Source organism: Lotus japonicus, chromosome 4, assembly GCF_012489685.1.
Source record: "Lotus japonicus ecotype B-129 chromosome 4, LjGifu_v1.2".
Lineage (NCBI taxonomy): Eukaryota > Viridiplantae > Streptophyta > Magnoliopsida > Fabales > Fabaceae > Lotus > Lotus japonicus.
The window spans coordinates 16,106,586-16,122,043 of NC_080044.1; positions in this window are offsets into that span (position 1 = coordinate 16,106,586).

The following is a 15,458-nucleotide window of genomic DNA, read 5'->3' on the forward strand; positions in this document are numbered from 1 at the left end:
GAAAATTGGGAAAAGGATTGAATCTCAAAACCCTAATATCCAACAGAAGCAATTGAAATTTTCGAAATTGATAGGGGAAAGAACTGAACGTATAATTGACTACGAAAACACAGACAATATAACAAACAAGATTAAACCTAATCAGATTGTATGAAGGAGTGAGAGAAAATCGAGACAAACCTTGAGAGAACGAACAAGAGGAACGACGAGAATGAAATTAGGTTTGCGTGAATCTATCTACAATCTACATCTACAATATATAGAGTAAAAGAAGGCCTTGAGAGTACACATGTCACACTTCTCTCTCTCCGTTTTAACTAACTAGAAATTTCAAAATGTGTTTTCTGTAGCAAAAAAAATATACCATGTTTACTATTTTTATTCCGTAAATTATAGCTCAAGTCGTAGTGAGGATAAATGGGTTGGAGACGTGTGTCCAAGTATTTCCATGAAGATGATTCTAAATGCTTTTTTCAATGTACTCAAACAAAACATACCATAATTTGTAGCCTGTCCATCCTTTTAATCCTTCTAAATTTTTGTTTGTATTGACCTTATATAGCCTGGTGTCTTCCAGTGTTGTTAATGGCGGATAGCGTCGCGTAGCGGCGAGCCCAAAATCCGCAATAGCGCTATAGCGTGTAGCGCTATGGCCGCTACGCTGAAGGAGGAGGAGGAAGAAGGCAGCAATAGATCTATGTTTTCATCGTGAAAAACCGAGGGAGTAAAACATGCATTAGAGGATATACATTGTTCAAATCACCAAAATAATAATCATAAATAATGATTCATGCATATAACGCAGCGGACAACAATCTACAGAATTAGGCACAAAGGCCAACTACATAAATCCAAAACATTTAGAGAAAATATATAGTCCTCTAATGAGAATAAAACATAACAGAAACCCCCAGTGTTACATCCTAGGCATGATCATCCTACTCTACTAGACATGACATTTGTCATCTCCTCTACTAACCACTATGGCTAGTTCCAGATCCTCCTGCACCTGGTTGATGTTCCGGAGAACAACAATACAACAGAAAGGGTGAGACTTTCATTATATATAAATTGCATAATAAAAATATAATGCAGTTATATACAATCATATATCACACATTCAATTAATCAACAATCATGCAATGTCAACATAATACTCCATATATAATTATACAGATTCAATTATATTCATCATTCACCTCAACTCATCAATTATATTCTATTTATTTTTTTAAAGAATTGCTAATAGCATTGGCGTTTTCATTTTTTTTTGTTTTTTATATAAATCGCCAACCATGTTGGCGTTTTTTATCTTTTTATTTTTTTTTAAATAGCCCACACGTTTTTTTAATTTTTTTTAAATTAGTAATTAAAATGGAATTTAATCAATTGATGCTCACACACAATTTTGTGTCATTACTCACTTTAGCAGCACTTTGATAATAAATTATTGTAAGATCAAGTTTTGATCTAGTAGTACAACTCTATGTTTTGATGATTACAAGTTAACCTTTTGATATGAACAATTGTGGTACTCTAACGTGTTTTTCTGAGTGTGCTATTTACAGGCGCTGACCTCAACTCAATCTCACACAAATCAGAAGCACTGTGTATAAAGGGTAACCCAAGCAACGCTTTCGCATTCACCATGTTCAGTATGAACAGTGGAAAAGCTTCAGAAGTTCTGAAGCTATACAAACTCTGATGTGGACTCAGTCGCTAGAAGCTCTGAAGATCTAGAAGTTCTGATAACCAAGAAACACTGAAGGTTCAGATGTTCTGATGGTGTAGAAAACTCTGAAGATCCAGAAGCTGAATAGTGGAAACTCTGAAGTCCAGAAGCAAGAAACTCTGAAGGCCATGTTCTTCCCTCTGAGTTCAGAATCAGAAGATACAATGGTCAGAGGATCTGTGCTTTCCCTCTGACTCTGATCAACCGGCTTCACAAGTTCCAATATGAAGTATTCCCCTGATCAGAAGTCTCCTAGGTTAAAAGGTCAAGTCGCTATCCAAGTACAAAAGCAAGTGTACCTTCCTGACGACCTACCTAACGTTCTCAGCCACAGCAGAAGCTGGATTTTCCAGAACTGCCCTCCAACGGTAGCATTTCCCATGCAATGCTCAACCCTAATCCTTGGAGTATATATAGAGGCTGAAGATTGAAAGAAGCGGCTAAGAAAAAGAAATACACACGCGCAAGACATATTCAAAATATTCTAAGCTTTCTTTCATCTGAAATTCATTGAGTTTACAATTAGCTTTTTAGAAGCAAATCTCTTGTAAACAATTCTTTGATAAACAGTTTGTTTAGTTCCTTTAGGAGATCAAGGTTGATCGGATCCTAGAGAAGACTAAGAGAGTGAATCTTAGTGTGAGCTAAGTCAGTGTAATTGTTAGTCACTTGTAGGTTTCAAGTGCAGTTGTAACTCTTACCTGATTAGTGGATTGCCTTCATTCTAAGAAGGAAGAAATCACCTTAACGGGTGGACTGGAGTAGCTTGAGTGATTTATCAAGTGAACCAGGATAAAATCCTTGTGTGCTTTTCTATCTCTTATCTTTAGCACTTAAGTTCTCGAAAGATTTGTCAAAATCTTTAAGGTGGAAGTTTTATTCTGAAAACGTTATTCAAACCCCCCCTTTCTACCGTTTTTCATACCTTCAATTGGTATCAGAGCGCAAGTTCTGATTACCACACCTAACAGTGTTCAGTGATCCGGGCCGGTGTGAAAAACAATGGCTGCCACCACCAGTGAAACTCAAAGAGATGGTTACAACGCAAAGCCTCCTATGTTCGATGGTCAAAGGTTCGAATATTGGAAAGATAGACTGGAAAGTTTCTTTCTGGGTTTCGATGCAGATCTCTGGGATATTATTGTGGATGGCTATGAGCGTCCAGTTGATGCAGATGGCAAGAAGATCCCAAGGTCAGAGATGACTGCAGATCAAAAGAAGCTGTACTCACAACATCACAAAGCAAGAGCAATTCTTCTAAGTGCTATTTCCTATGAGGAGTACCAGAAGATTACAGATCGTGAGTTTGCTAAAGGCATTTTTGAATCTCTGAAGATGTCTCATGAAGGAAACAAGAAAGTCAAAGAATCAAAGGCATTGTCTTTGATCCAAAAGTATGAATCCTTCATCATGGAGCCAAATGAGTCCATTGAAGAAATGTTCTCCAGATTTCAATTGCTTGTAGCTGGCATACGACCTCTCAACAAGAGCTACACAACAAAAGATCATGTCATAAGGGTCATCAGGTGTCTTCCTGAAAGTTGGATGCCTTTGGTGACTTCAATAGAGCTCACGAGAGACGTTGAGAATATGAGTTTAGAAGAACTCATCAGCATTTTGAAATGCCATGAGCTGAAACGCTCAGAGATGCAAGATCTGAGGAAAAAGTCCATAGCCTTGAAATCCAAATCTGAAAAGGCTAAGGTTGAGAAGTCAAAGGCTCTTCAAGCTGAAGAAGAAGAATCTGAAGAAGCATCAGAAGATTCTGATGAAGATGAGCTGACTCTGATCTCCAAGAGACTCAACCGCATCTGGAAGCACAGGCAGAGCAAGTTCAAAGGCTCTGGAAAGGCAAAAGGAAAGTATGAGTCCTCAGGCCAGAAGAAGTCTTCAATCAAGGAAGTCACATGTTTTGAGTGCAAAGAATCTGGGCACTACAAAAGTGATTGTCCAAAGTTGAAGAAAGACAAGAAGCCAAAGAAGCACTTCAAGACGAAGAAGAGTCTGATGGTGACATTTGATGAATCAGAGTCAGAGGATGTTGACTCTGATGGTGAAGTCCAAGGACTCATGGCAATTGTCAAAGACAAGGAAGCAGAGTCAAAGGAAGCTGTTGACTCTGACTCAGAATCAGAAGGAGATCCTAACTCAGACGATGAAAATGAGGTATTTGCTTCTTTCTCTACCTCTGAACTGAAACATGCTTTGTCTGATATCATGGATAAGTATAACTCTTTATTGTCTAAGCATAAAAAGTTGAAAAAGAACTTATCTGCTGTCTCCAAGACTCCTTCTGAACATGAGAAAATTATTTCTGATTTGAAAAATGAAAATCATGGTTTGGTAAATTCTAACTCTGTGCTTAAGAACCAGATTGCTAAGTTAGAAGAAATTGTTGCCTGTGATGCCTCTGATTGTAGAAATGAATCTAAGTATGAAAAGTCTTTTCAAAGATTCCTAGCTAAAAGCGTGGATAGAAGCTTAATGGCTTCAATGATCTATGGCGTAAGCAGAAATGGAATGCATGGCATTGGCTATTCTAAACCAATTAGAAATGAGCCTTCTGTGTCTAAAGCTAAATCCTTGTATGAATGCTTTGTTCCCTCTGGTACCATATTGCCTGATCCTGTACCTGCTAAAATTGCTAAAAACCCTCTTAAAAAGGGATCTTTCTCTATGACTAAATATCATGCAAATATTCCTTTAAAATATTATGTTGAGACACCCAAGGTGATCAGAACCTCTGGGGTAACTAACAAAAGAGGACCCAGAAAGTGGGTACCTAAGGACAAGATTATCTATGTTGCAGATATCCTTGATAGCTCCACTGAAACACCAATCATGGTATCTGGACAGTGGATGCTCGCGTCACATGACGGGAGAAAAGCGTATGTTCCGAGAGCTGAAACTTAAGCCTGGAGGCGAAGTTGGCTTCGGAGGAAATGAAAAGGGTAAAATTGTTGGTACTGGTACTATTTGTGTAGATAGTAGTCCATGCATTGATAATGTTTTATTGGTAGACGGCTTAACACATAACTTATTGTCTATAAGTCAATTAGCTGACAAGGGTTATGATGTTATATTCAATCAAAAGTCCTGCCGGGCTGTAAGTCAGATCGATGGCTCTGTTCTGTTTAACAGCAAGAGGAAGAACAACATATATAAGATCAGATTATCTGAGTTGGAGGCTCAGAATGTGAAGTGCCTTCTGTCTGTTAATGAAGAGCAGTGGGTATGGCATAGACGGTTAGGGCATGCCAGTATGAGAAAGATTTCTCAGCTGAGCAAGCTAAATCTTGTCAGGGGCTTACCCAATCTGAAGTTCGCTTCAGACGCTCTTTGTGAAGCATGTCAGAAAGGCAAATTCACAAAAGTCCCTTTCAAGGCAAAGAATGTTGTCTCAACCTCAAGGCCGTTAGAACTTCTGCATATCGACCTGTTTGGACTAGTGAAAACTGAGTCTATAGGTGGCAAGAGATATGGGATGGTTATCGTTGATGACTATAGCCGCTGGACATGGGTAAAGTTTCTAACCCGCAAGGATGAGTCTCATGCTGTGTTCTCTACCTTCATTGCTCAAGTGCAAAACGAGAAGGCTTGTAGGATTGTGCGTGTCAGAAGTGACCATGGTGGAGAGTTTGAGAATGACAAGTTTGAGAGTCTGTTTGATTCCTATGGAATTGCACATGATTTCTCTTGTCCCAGAACTCCTCAACAAAATGGTGTTGTTGAGAGGAAGAACAGAACTCTTCAGGAGATGGCTAGAACCATGCTCCAAGAAACTGGCATGGCTAAGCACTTTTGGGCAGAGGCAGTAAATACAGCATGTTACATTCAGAACAGAATCTCTGTGAGACCAATTCTGAATAAGACTCCTTATGAATTGTGGAAGAACATAAAACCCAACATTTCTTATTTTCATCCTTTTGGCTGTGTTTGTTATGTTCTCAATACTAAGGATAGATTGCATAAATTTGATGCTAAGTCTTCTAAGTGTCTATTACTTGGTTATTCTGATAGATCTAAAGGTTTTAGATTTTATAATACTGATGCCAAGACTATTGAAGAATCTATTCATGTTAGATTTGATGATAAGCTTGACTCTGACCAGTCAAAGCTAGTTGAAAAGTTTGCAGATTTAAGCATTAATGTTTCTGACAAAGGCAAAGCTCCAGAGGAAGTTGAGCCAGAGGAAGATGAACCAGAGGAAGAAGCTGGTCCCTTTAACTCACAAACTCTGAAGAAGAGCAGAATCACTGCAGCTCACCCTAAGGAATTGATTCTGGGCAACAAAGATGAACCAGTCAGAACCAGATCTGCCTTCAGACCCTCTGAAGAGACCTTGCTGAGTCTGAAAGGATTGGTGTCCTTAATTGAACCCAAGTCCATAGATGTTTGGATTGGATTCTGGCCATGGAAGAAGAATTGAATCAATTTTCCAAGAACGATGTTTGGAGCTTAGTGAAGAAGCCTGAGAGTGTCCATGTTATTGGAACGAAGTGGGTATTCAGAAACAAGCTGAATGAGAAAGGAGATGTAGTCAGAAACAAGGCAAGGATAGTTGCTCAAGGCTACAGCCAGCAGGAAGGAATAGACTACACCGAAACATTTGCTCCAGTAGCAAGACTGGAGGCAATCAGACTGTTGATCTCCTTCTCAGTAAATCACAACATAGTTCTACATCAAATGGACGTAAAGAGTGCCTTCCTAAATGGTTATATCTCAGAGGAAGTCTATGTTCATCAACCCCCAGGTTTTGAAGATGAAAAGAAACCAGACCATGTGTTCAAATTGAAGAAATCACTCTACGGTCTGAAGCAAGCTCCCAGAGCATGGTATGAGAGACTTAGCTCATTCCTTCTGGAGAATGAGTTTGTAAGGGGTAAAGTAGATACAACTCTTTTTTTGCAAGACTTATAAAGATGATATCTTAATTGTGCAAATTTATGTTGATGATATTATATTTGGTTCTGCTAATCAATCTCTATGCAAAGAATTTTCTGAGATGATGCAGGCTGAATTTGAGATGAGTATGATGGGAGAATTAAAGTACTTTCTGGGAATACAAGTTGATCAAACACCAGAAGGAACATATATCCATCAGAGCAAGTACACTAAAGAACTTCTGAAGAAGTTCAATATGCTGGAATCTACAGTGGCCAAGACTCCAATGCATCCTACATGCATTTTGGAGAAAGAAGATAAAAGTGGTAAAGTATGTCAGAAGCTCTATCGTGGAATGATAGGTTCACTTCTATACTTAACTGCATCTAGGCCAGACATATTATTTAGTGTTCACTTATGTGCTCGTTTCCAATCAGATCCAAGGGAAACCCACTTAACTGCTGTTAAGAGGATCCTAAGGTATCTGAAAGGCACCACTAACCTTGGCTTGATGTATAAGAAAACATCAGAGTATAAGCTTTCAGGTTATTGTGATGCTGATTATGCTGGAGATAGAACAGAGAGAAAAAGTACTTCTGGAAATTGTCAATTTCTGGGAAGCAATCTAGTCTCATGGGCAAGCAAGAGGCAATCAACCATTGCACTATCAACTGCAGAGGCAGAATATATCTCAGCAGCAATATGCAGCACTCAGATGCTCTGGATGAAACATCAGCTGGAGGATTATCAGATCCTTGAGAGCAATATCCCAATCTATTGTGATAACACTGCTGCAATCTCATTGAGTAAGAATCCTATCTTGCATTCAAGGGCAAAGCACATTGAGGTAAAGTATCACTTTATTAGAGATTATGTACAGAAGGGCGTACTTCTTCTGAAGTTTGTTGATACTGACCATCAATGGGCAGATATCTTTACAAAGCCCTTAGCAGAGGATAGATTTAATTTTATTCTGAAAAATCTAAACATGGACTTTTGTCCAGAGTGAAGATGGATCAGAACCTCTGACTATGATACTTCTTGATCAGAAGATGTCTAGTCCAGAAGGTAACTCAATCAGAGTGTGTGTGCCCACTGGTACTGACTCTGAAGCTGAGACAACAACACGTGTGTCAGAATTTCTGATGCATAATTCCTTGTGCCCGTGTGACAGTCTGTTATGATTGCGTGTAGATATGCTTATCTCCTGTGTGTGATTGTGTATTTTACTGTTACTATCTATCTTTAATTTTCAACCGTTGATCTTAAAGTGCTTTTTGAATCAACAACGGTTATTTGATAAAACCCACTATACACACACGTTCTCGTTCACTTCCGGTTTTCACTCTCGCACTCTCTGCTTTTCAAAACCGCCTCTTTCTTGATTTCTCTCTCGATCTCTCTTCATCCTTCAAACTTCATCTTCTACCTCAAACCTTCAACCTCTTCAAAATGGTGAGACAAACCAGAAGATCTACTGCAGATGCACCTCAGTTCCCTCACATGGAAGTTGGTTTGGCAACGGGTCAAAGGGGCTCTGAGAACCCGGCACAAGAACAAGTTCAAGCTCAAGAGCAGATTGTTCCAATTGCAGAACGGGGCTGTGCCGTTCACTGCGTATTTGCTCCTGAGGAACTCCAAGTCCTGGCAGAATGGAGATTCGACCTCGACAACCTGGCTGCAAATGGGTTTGATCTTCGTCCTGAAGTCCAAGCTCAAGGTTGGGGAAACTACTTCAACCGACTTCGAGGACCGGTGTATGAGAAGTTGGTCAAGGAATTCTGGAAGCACGCCGACTGCGATGATACTCAAGTGGTATCTCATATTCTTGGCAGGAAGATCATCATCACGGAGAAGTCATTCGTGAATCTGCTAGGTGCAGACACTGCTTATGGGTTTCGATTCCAATTCACTGAGTCGAAGCTGAAACCCAGCACCAAAGACAAAACCAACCAGGCCCTGTACACCACTTTCAAACCGGGCAAGACAAGTTACAAAGTGATGGACCTTCACCCCAAACTCAGGATCTGGCACAAGATCCTGCTCAACTGTATCAATCAGAGACCGAAGGGCAGTTCCCCAGATTACATCAACTTCAACCAGAAGGCGATGCTGTTTTTCATTCAAGACAAGAGGAAGATCTGCCTTCCCTACATCCTGTTCTCCTACTTGAAGGAGTGTATCCGGAAGTCTAGGACTACTGCCTCAATCAAGTCAGCAATCAAGTATATCCCCTTTGGGAGACTGCTGTCTGATCTCTTCATTGAGAGTGGCCTCATTCAAGACCTGATCAATGCTGGTTGCACAGAGGACTTGAGCACAATTGTCAGCGATGTCTTCACTGCCAACTCTCTGAAGAAGATGGGTTTGGTCCAGAAGAAGATTGCTCCTGCTCATGAAGACACATCTTTTGAGATCAGAGGAAGAAGGATGCCTCTGAATGACTACCCACTGTGGACTCAAGCAGACAATCCTGAAGCCATCAGATGCTATGTTGAAGACCTCAGGGCTCAAGGATTCGAAATTGATCTTGATGATTTCTTCAGCAGACTGCCGCCAGCTCCAGAGTTTCCTTCTCCTCCCAAGAAGAAAGCTCAGAGGAAGATGGTTCTGGAAGAATCCTCTGAAGAATCTGATGTCCCTCTGGTCAAGAAGACAAAGAGAAAGCCTGATGATGGTGATGATAGTGATAGTGAGGATGGTCCTCCAAAGAAGAAGCAGAAGAAGGTCAGAATCGTGGTGAAGCCTACTCGGGTGGAACCAGCTGCTGCAGTGGTCAGAAGGACTGAACCTCCTGCCAGAGTGACTCGATCATCAGCACATTCAAGTAAGCCTGCACTTGCTTCTGATGATGATTTGAATTTATTTGATGCACTTCCTATTTCTGCCTTGCTTCAACACTCCTCAAATCCCCTTACTCCTATTCCTGAATCCCAACCAGCCGCACAAACCACCTCTCCACCACATTCCCCACGATCCTCCTTCTTTCAACCTTCTCCTACCGAAGCACCTCTCTGGAATTTGCTTCAGAACCCAACCTCTAGGTCAGAAGATCCAACCTCTCTCCTTACCATTCCGTACGACCCATTATCTTCTGAACCCATCATCCATGACCAACCAGAGCCCAACCAAACAGAACCACAACCCAGAACGTCTGATCACTCTGCTCCCAGAGCATCAGCACGTCCTGCTGCCAGAACCACGGATACAGACTCTTCAACAGCCTTTACACCTGTATCCTTCCCAACCAATGTTGCTGACTCTTCTCCCTCCAATAACTCTGAATCCATTAGAAAATTCATGGAGGTTAGAAAAGAGAAGGTGTCTGCCTTGGAAGCGTATTACCTTACCTGTCCAAGCCCTAGGAGATATCCTGGCCCTAGACCTGAACGTCTAGTTGACCCAGATGAACCTATCTTGGCCGATCCTATCCAAGAGGCAGACCCCTTAGTTCAACAAGCTCACCCTGTCCCTGACCAACAAGAGCCCATTCAACCAGACCCTGAACCCGAACAATCAGTGTCTAACCAATCCTCGGTTAGATCACCTCACCCTCTGGTTGAAACTTCAGACCCTCACCTTGGAACCTCTGAACCCAATGCTCCCATGATTAACATTGGTTCTCCACAAGGTGCCTCTGAAGCTCATAGCAGCAATCACCCAGCCTCTCCTGCACCCAACCTCTCCATCATTCCCTATACTCACCTTCAACCCACATCTCTCTCTGAGTGCATCAATATCTTCTATCATGAAGCCTCCTTGAGGCTCCGCAATGTGCACGGTCAGACTGATCTCAGTGAGAATGCTGAAAATGTGGCTGATGAGTGGAACAATCTGAGCACTTGGCTAGTGGCTCAAGTTCCGATTATGATGCAGCTCCTGCATGCAGAGGGCAGTCAGAGCATTGAGGCTGCAAAGCAAAGGTTTGCTAGAAGGGTGGCTCTTCATGAACTAGAACAGAGAAATAAGCTTCTTGAAGCTATTGAAGAAGCCAAGAGAAAGAAAGAACAAGCAGAAGAAGCTGCACGTCAAGCAGCAGCTCAAGCTGCACAAGCCAGACTTGAGGCAGAGCGACTTGAAGCTGAGGCTGAAGCTCTTAGATGCCAAGCACTTGCACCAGTTGTGTTTACTCCTGCTGCTTCTGCTTCCATTCCAGATCCTCAAGCTGCTCAGAATGTTCCTTCCAGTTCTACTCAGACAAGCTCATCCAGACTCGACATCATGGAACAACGTCTTGACACTCATGAATCCATGCTGATTGAGATGAAGCACATGATGATGGAACTTCTGCGACGCACTGACAAACCTTAGTTTTAGGATCTCTTCTTTTTCTTCTTTTTCGTTACCTTTGTTTTCCTTTGTTAAACTCTGTTTCTTGTTATTTATTTATTCTCTTTTGTTCGTTTGTGATTATATATGCATAACTATATACTTATGTCACATATGTTTGCTAAACTCGTTTTATTCATAATTGTTTTGTGTTTACATCATATTTCTTTCCATCATATAATCTAGAATGGAGGATCTCTCCTCATTCTTCTGCACTCCTGGCGCTGCTCTGACCTATCCTTCTCCAGACGCTCCAGTACATGCTGGATGTTGCTGAGCCTGATCTTTAGCTCATCCCTCTCCAGAATCTCTTCTGAAGTCTTGAGCTTCTCTTCCAAACTCTCTTTCTCTTCCAGCAGCTTGAGTTCAAGCCGGCTGAGTTCTTGCACCTCCTCCACGAAGGCAAGAAATTCCTTCAGGTCTCTCTCCAACTCTGGACGCAGGTCCTCTTCCAGCAGTGTCCGTGTCAGCTCCGCGATGGTAGTTGCACCCTCTGGATGCCTGATGTTCAGGATCAAGTCCTCTTCAAAGGCCTTCTTCCTCAGCTCTTCTAGTGCTACGTTGTATGATGCCATTTTTTCTTACTGAAAATTATTCGAGGTGTGAAGCTTACCTTTCTCTCCAACGCTTTTTATAGGCTTCACTTTCTCTCTGAAAGTTAATGCTCTTACAGTTTCTCGAGGTTAAGTTCTTGGTAACTGACCCTTCTATTTACTCACTTGACCGGTGGTAAACGTTCATCCCTTGCATTAACTCTTCTATTTATTTTCGCCTAACTCTGATTCTTACATCGTTTTCATTTTCTTTTAAACTTAGACCTTCTCTAAGGGGGAGTACCTTGTACTTCAAGCTAAGTTTTTCACACCCCAAGCTTTTTGCTTATGACAAAAAGGGGGAGTAAACCCAGTTTTTGATTTGTAAGATGTGTTAGTGTGACTTATTTTTCTTTTGGAGATTTTAAGAGTTCCACCTTCATGACCATAGATGTGTCACTGGGCAAATACAAGGAATACATTTCACTTCTTCTGAAGTGATTCTAAGTTGACTCTGATACCCAAGACTCTGATACCTTGTCCCTGACTCTGATCACTTATGCGCTCTGATTATTCGTTTTTCATCTATGTCATAAGCTTTTCACTCTGAACTCTTATATTTTTTTTTAGCTCAGAATCTAGACTTTACTAACGTTTTCATCAAGTATTAGATTCAGGGGGAGCTAAGCTCAGAATCAAGCAGTGACTTGAATTCAGAATGAGCAAGATAAACTATTCACATCAGGATAAGTCTTATTCTATATCTCTAAACTCTGAGTGAATTCAGTTTAATGTTTAAGAATTGTTCATCAAAAATCTTAGTTTTGTCATCATCAAAAAGGGGGAGATTGTAAGATCAAGTTTTGATCTAGTAGTACAACTCTATGTTTTGATGATTACAAGTTAACCTTTTGATATGAACAATTGTGGTACTCTAACGTGTTTTTCTGAGTGTGCTATTTACAGGCTCTGACCTCAACTCAATCTCACACAAATCAGGAGCACTGTGTATAAAGGGTAACCCAAGAAACGCTTTCGCATTCACCATGTTCAGTATGAACAGTGGAAAAGCTTCAGAAGTTCTGAAGCTATACAAACTCTGATGTGGACTCAGTCGCTAGAAGCTCTGAAGATCCAGAAGTTCTGATAACCAAGAAACACTGAAGGTTCAGATGTTCTGATGGTGTAGAAAACTCTGAAGATCCAGAAGCTGAATAGTGGAAACTCTGAAGTCCAGAAGCAAGAAACTCTGAAGGCCATGTTCTTCCCTCTGAGTTCAGAATCAGAAGATACAATGGTCAGAGGATCTGTGCTTTCCCTCTGACTCTGATCAACCGGCTTCACAAGTTCCAATATGAAGTATTCCCCTGATCAGAAGTCTCCTAGGTTAAAAGGTCAAGTCGCTATCCAAGTACAAAAGCAAGTGTACCTTCCTGACGACCTACCTAACGTTCTCAGCCACAGCAGAAGCTGGATTTTCCAGAACTGCCCTCCAACGGTAGCATTTCCCATGCAACGCTCAACCCTAATCCTTGGAGTATATATAGAGGCTGAAGATTGAAAGAAGCGGCTAAGAAAAAGAAATACACACGCGCAAGACATATTCAAAATATTCTAAGCTTTCTTTCATCTGAAATTCATTGAGTTTACAATTAGCTTTTTAGAAGCAAATCTCTTGTAAACAATTCTTTGATAAACAGTTTGTTTAGTTCCTTTTGGAGATCAAGGTTGATCGGATCCTAGAGAAGACTAAGAGAGTGAATCTTAGTGTGAGCTAAGTCAGTGTAATTGTTAGTCACTTGTAGGTTTCAAGTGCAGTTGTAACTCTTACCTGATTAGTGGATTGCCTTCATTCTAAGAAGGAAGAAATCACCTTAACGGGTGGACTGGAGTAGCTTGAGTGATTTATCAAGTGAACCAGGATAAAATCCTTGTGTGCTTTTCTATCTCTTATCTTTAGCACTTAAGTTCTCGAAAGATTTGTCAAAATCTTTAAGGTGGAAGTTTTGTTCTGAAAACGTTATTCAAACCCCCCCCTTTCTACCGTTTTTCATACCTTCAATTATATGGTCTACCGACAAGTTCTCGCCTAAGCTGAGGATTTGGCATACAATTGGGACCTGAGTAAGATGACCAATACTCTTCATCCCCAACTAAACTATGTAATGCATGTGTTTATTTTTAAATATCGGTTCAAATATTTATGATTAAAGTGCTGCAAAAGTGAATAATGACACAAAATTGTGTGTGAGTATCAATTGATTAAACACCATTTTAATTACTAATTAAAAAAATAAAAAATACGTGTGGGTGATTTAAAAAATAAAACAAAAAGGTAAAAAACGCCAACATAGTTGGCGATTGTAAGAAAAAACAAAAATAAAAAAATAAGAAAACACCAACCGTGTTGGCGATTTATATAAAAAACGAAAAAAAAAATGAAAACGCCAATGCTATTGGCGATTCTTTAAAAATTTTTAAAAAACAAATAGAATCGCCACTGACATTAGCGATTTATACTAGATTGGTAAATAAAAGAAAAAGTACCCCAAAGTTGTAATTTTCAAACCCTAAACTATACTACTAGGGTACAAAAGCCGAAATCATACTCATCATTCATCATCACCATAACTCATCACATCAACAATAACACAAGACTATATGCAAATGCAATGTGACTCAACTGTGCAGATGCATGTCGTACCATTGGAGCAGAACTCCCAACTTAGAAAATTGTCGGTTTACCGAGGCACAAGGCATAAGCCTTCAACACAAGGCATAAGCCTTCAACTAAGAACATGTCAATCCAGGCCAGCATAGGTGAGCATTCGCTCCAACTTAGAACATGCCAATTCATGCCAACTTTAATGTTATGCTATGCTATGCGACGACATAAACAACCACAATTTGGCAACACAACAACAAGCATTCGTCTTTTCTTGGGTAACACTACAATGCTCATCTCATTCACCTTCTTCAATTTCACCTCCCTTCTCCAATCTCTATAAAACTCAAAAACCTATCCCAACACGGTCTTGTCGACAGCTCACTTTTCCGTCCAACAGTTATCTCATCGCCGCTTGGTCTAAACCTGACGTCTTCCGCCAACGCCCCTCCTCCACCTATTCATACTTCCACCCTCTCCTCAGGGTCTGTGAGTCGAAGATTCCCGTGTTCTCTAACTTTGACATCAGCCCAAATGGCGCGAATGGATGAAGTTGTTAAGCAGCGTGGTTTGGATAATGTCTCTGAAGGGGCTGTGGCGGGAGTGCTCCACGCGTTCCACTGCTATAGGCGCTCCTCCCAGGATGCTGACGAATTACGATCCGAAGTGGCGCGCCTCCGCGCTCTCAATTCTCAACTTGCTGAGGATCGCGAAGTGTTCGCCGCTCAATTGATCGCCAAGGAAAACTCCTTTTCCAAAGAACTAGTCGAGCAGTCCGCTCGTGCTGAATTTAGCTTAGAGTTCCGCGACAGGAGGATTTCTGAATTGGAGAAAACTCTTGTAGAGCTGCGACAGGAGGCGCAGCTAGAATCGAGCGCGAAAGCAGACCAAATAGCTTTGACGAAGGCCGACCTTGAAAACCTTTGATCTGACCTGGCGAAGAAAGATGATCTTCTATCCTCAGGGAAGACTCAAGCCCTTCTTGACGCGAAGGCCTTAGAAGAAAGATTGAGGTCAGAGGCTGCTGTTGCTGCCGCTTCTGAACGCGGCTGAGGCTTCTTCCTTGCCAAAGCCCAAGTCGACCATCTCCATCCTCTGATTGATCTCAGCCAGATGGGAACATTTAAGAGGGTTACACCCACAGGATTGGTCGGGCCCGACAATCCTCCAGGCTTCGTCGCCGAGCGTTTCCTGACGGAAGAACATGTAGAGCCAACTCAAAATGTTAGGAGTCCTTAGATTATCTTTGTTTTCTTTGTACCAAGGGTCTTCCTTTTTTTCTCTTCTCTTTTTTTTTTCTTTTCGAATGAGGACC